We start from the raw sequence: 4,412 nt of genomic DNA, 5'->3' as shown, positions 1-4,412 counted from the left end.
GGGAAGGGACAATCAACACCCGCTCGGGGGCCCCGCCCACCCGACCGGGCCGAGGCAAGAGGTGCGGCCGTTACCTGCGCTGCGGGCCCGGCGCTCGCGCCCCAGGGGTCGGACCAGGCCGTGCCGCGGGCGGGAAAGGAGGGGCCGGCGCTATACGGGCCCCTCACACACCAATCCTAACGGCCGCCATATTGAACGCCGCCACTGCTCCGCCGGGGGGAGGGGCGGGTACAGCACGTTACTTAGTAACCTGCGCCTAAGAGAGACTCTTCCACGCCCCCCCCCCGAGCACGTGACCCTCTATGAGGCTATTCGGCGCTGCGGGAAACCACTGCAGTCTGTATCCAGCGCCCCCATTGGTTCAAAGGGGTGCCTTGGGTAAAGACGCTACGTCCCGGTATGCCTTGCGCGAGTTGTGTGCGGGGGGTGCCGCAAAGCATGCTGGGAGTTGCAGTCCCCGTTGCTGGCATTTGTCGCAGGTGGCCCGAGGGCTGTGAAGCGTTGGGGGCCTGCGGCCTGCATAGTGTGAGACAGGTGCAGGGTGCAGACACCGCTGGGGGTGGGGCAGGGCGGGGAGTCCCCTGGGCAGGAAGCCCCAGGAGCAAGAAGAGGTAATGTTCCTGCTGCTGCCGAGTCAGGGAGCGAGCAGGCTGGAGGAGCACATTATAGACTCGCCCTCTGCTGCCCCGCTCGAGGATGATCTCTCCCACGACTCACAGATCAGCCATGAGCCACGGACCCCTCCACAGAAGTTGTACGTCATTCTGCAGGGCAGAGTAGGCCGCAGTTCCTCTCCTTTTCTGTTGCCTGTGCTCTTTTCTCTGCCTCAAAGGCAAGACACTTTACCTCAAAGCAGGCTGCTGCTGCTGCCACTAGGTTGAGGTTACAGCTCCATTGGAGTAGGTTGTTAACCAGCTCCTTCCAGTGCTTGACTTCGGTGTCATTTTTCTTGAGGTAAGCCTTCAGTGTGTCCTTGTAGGGTTTCCTCTGGCCATCATGGGGGAGTAGAGCACTTGTTTTGGGAGCTGAGAGTCCAGCATCTACACAGCACATCTGGTCCAGACAAGTTTGTGCTTCAGATTCAGCAACTCGATGCCAGTAACATTGACTTCAGCAAGGATGCTGGCATCTGTACAGTAGTCTTCTCATTTGATGTGCAGGATTTTCCAGAGGTATCATTGGTGATCCCTCTCCAGGCTTTTGAGAGAAGTAGGCTAATTAAATCAGGTATGCATGCTTTCATGAGCAGGTGCTCTCTTAACGATGTGAAAGCATGAACAATGCATGCCCTTGGCATCTTGTGGTGCATGACAGTGCTGGCAGTGGTGGGAGCGCAGCAGCAGCGACAGGAGCGTAGCAGCGGTAAGCGGGGAGCTCCCACAGACGCCTCCGGTGCTGTTGACAGCGGAGGGAAGGGATGGTGAGTGCCAATCAGGGGTCTGCTACCACCAGCAGATGCCAGCAGCGGCCAGCAGCAATCACTGACTGCCTGCAGATGCTGCCAGTGGTGTCAGCCGCAAGGGGGTGGGTGGCAAGTGGCAACTTCAAAAATCAGAATTTTCGTTCATTCAGGAATGGCAGGCTTCAATTTCAGAATAGAGAACAGCTTTAGACTTTCCAAAGGAAGGTAACATCCAAAATGTTTTTCATTCAAAATAGTCAAAGTGTCTCTTAGAACTGGTATCTAGGGCTTGTAACACATCTGTGACTCCCAAGATTTCCAAATTTCTGGCTGCATGACCTGGAGTTTGGGAGCCTTGAGGTCCCAGCACTGGGAAAGTCTGCATCATGGATCTATCATGGAGCCAGGCTCTGGAAGCCCAGGGTCCTGAAGAGTCCAGCAGGTGAACTGGCAGGAAGCTAGGCTACCTCTGGTTTGTTCAAAATGTATCCAAAATGTATATGTTTCTGCAAAATGTTTGATTTTTTGATGAATCAGCACTTTCCAGTGAAAGTCTATTTCATCTGAAATTCTTAACTAGCACTACTTCAACCTCTAAATCCACAAACTTGGCCAACCCCTCCACAAACTCTGTCTACAGTTATGAAGTGAAGAAATATGCCTGTGACAACTTAATCTTTGATCGCACGTGTTCAGCTTCAGGGAAGGAGTATATAACCTGCCCCTACAATTCTACCTTGAGAACCTGTTCTGTTCTGTTGTACTAAGGTAAGGCTCATGGTAAGTGGTATAGTATAATATTCCCAACATTTTTAGACTCAAGGCACCCCTCAGAAAATTCCACTTCTCAGTTTTCATTAATTTTTTGACCAAAGAAAAATAATAGAGCAATTCTTCTGTTGCAAAGAACTCAAAAAGATCACAACAGATCACATTTTTTTAATTCTGTGGAATCCCATTTGAAAATTTTGGGTTTATTTTGTGAGTGATGCTTGCACACCTAACAGTGGAAACATTGCATGCACCCTGCAGCACCCTGAAAGATCTCAAGGCATGCACCCTGGTTCAGAATCACTGCTATACCATCTGAGTGCTGACAATTACTGCATTTAGCAGGGTGACTGACATCTTTTTTGTATTTTTGGCTTTTCCCAAGCAGAGAGAAGTACCATGTTTTCTTGCATATAACCCTCACCTTTCTTCCCAAAATCAGCTGGGGTAAATTGGGGTTCATGTTATATGAGAGCAAAGGATGTGGAAATTGAGGTGGGGAGGGTATGGAATGGTGGCAGTATTAATTACCATGGCTTTGTCAGGCTTCCTCTCTCCTGCTTCCCTCCCACATACCAAATTTCTGGACCCTTGAGGAGCCCCCACTCCTCCCCAGTTGCATCCTGAATTGAGACAGCACATGGGGTTGATATATGGCCAGATGTGGTGTATTGGGTTTAACATAGCACACAACCCCAGATGCAGCATGTGGCTCCAGAGCTAGCGCATGATCCCAGACTTGGTGTGCAACCCTGGCGTAAGTGTGCAAGGTCAGACTCAGGTTACAGCTCCAGCACTAGCATGGCAGCTTGAGTCCTGCCACACAGCTACATGCCAGCATGCAGCCCCAACCCTCAGCCCCCAAACTTCTGGTACTTACTGGTACTCCAAGGTAAGATTTTTTTCCCCTTCTTGGGGCCTTCCAAAACTAGGGTATGTGTTATATTTAGAGGTGAGAAAATATGGCAAGAGTAGTAGAATGCATTGCTTTGGTGGAGTTTTAGTCTTCTTGATCTTAATATGTATGTTGTTGTATGTTTATGTTAGAGATGGCAGGGTCAAAGAAATGCATCCTGCATTTGGAATACAACATAATAAGGTTTATGATGATCCTTTGTTCCTGCAACAGTTCATTCCAGTCTCAGACTAATCCCCTAATGCAGAAGTGCTCAACTGCTGGCCCATAGACCAGATCCAGCCCATGGCACTGTGTCAGTCAGCTTTCAGGACTCCTCATACATTCAGAAATTTGGTGTCAGGGATGATGGCACCATTCTCCTGATGCCACATCTCTGCACCCGTGGGGGCCCCGGGCCCTGCATGTTGGATATGGTACCCAACCCTAGCATGCAGAGCCAGGAGGGGGTTGCACTGGGCCCCTTGGACCCAATCCCAGCAGGATGGGGTGGTATCAGGGCCCTAGGATCCAATCCTAGCACAGAGAAGGTGGCTTTGGGCCCTCAGAAACCAATCCTGGTATACAGGGGGCAAAAGGGGGTGGTACAGGGCCCTCAGGATCCAATCCTGGCATGTGGGTGGTGGGAGGAGGTGGTGCCAGGCACGCAGTGAATGGGAAGGACAGTGCTGTGTCCCCAGGACCCAATCCTGGCTTTCCATGGGTGGCTTCAGGCCTCCAGGAACCAATCTCATCAGGAACAGAGTAGTACTGGTCCCTCAGAATCAAATTCCTGCTTGTGGGGGGGTGGGAGGAAGCAGTGCCAGCTCCAGAGCCCAGTCCAGCCCTCAGATTGGACCAAATGAATGGCATGTGGCCTCACAACCAAAGAGTTGAGCAGCACTACCCTAAAAGGTTTCGTCTCCTTACTCTTACTGTGGAGAATTTCACAGGGCCAGAAAAGTTAAGTTGTCAACCACTGTCTTCATTCCTGGACATTAGTCAGTCTTTCAGATATACACTTACACCACTGAGTGCCTTTAAGATAAGGACCACAGTCTGACTTGAATTGCTATTGTTTGGGAAACCAGTGTATACAGCATGGGAAGGATTTGATATATTCTTGAGATGACCCATTTCTGAAGAGAAGGCAAGAGATGTTCTGTAGTAGCTGAAGTTTGCTAGATATGGAAGGCTTGGTGCACAGATATATTGCATTATAGTCCAAATGGAAACAAATGTAGGTATGAATAACAGGCTAGGGTGATTGTCTACCAGAATAGGATGGAGTCTCTTAACCTGCCAGCTAAGATAAAAAGTGTTATTCGCAAATGTTGCTATATG

The 4,412-nt window shown here is 50.3% G+C and overlaps 1 protein-coding gene across 8 annotated transcripts in view; it reads right to left on the bottom strand.

The window, feature by feature from the left end:
- Positions 1 to 93, bottom strand: part of PCM1 (pericentriolar material 1) — an 82,729-nt gene extending 82,636 nt beyond the window's left edge. For 7 of the 8 annotated variants that reach the window (XM_019525985.1, XM_019525988.1, XM_019525987.1 and 4 more), the window contains exon 1: positions 75 to 92. The gene's annotated coding sequence lies outside the window, so the exon portion shown is untranslated. Of the gene's footprint in view, positions 1 to 74 lie in introns of all 8 variants that reach the window. The other variant, XM_019525986.1, reaches the window with a different exon arrangement.
- Positions 94 to 4,412: the final 4,319 nt, after the last annotated feature.

The sequence above is a fragment of the Gavialis gangeticus genome, unplaced genomic scaffold, assembly GCF_001723915.1.
Source record: "Gavialis gangeticus isolate Ggan-Ray unplaced genomic scaffold, GavGan_comp1, whole genome shotgun sequence".
In the NCBI taxonomy this organism is placed as follows: domain Eukaryota; kingdom Metazoa; phylum Chordata; order Crocodylia; family Gavialidae; genus Gavialis; species Gavialis gangeticus.
The sequence above is the reverse complement of the archived record's forward strand: the minus strand, read 5'-3'. Positions and strand labels throughout refer to the sequence as shown.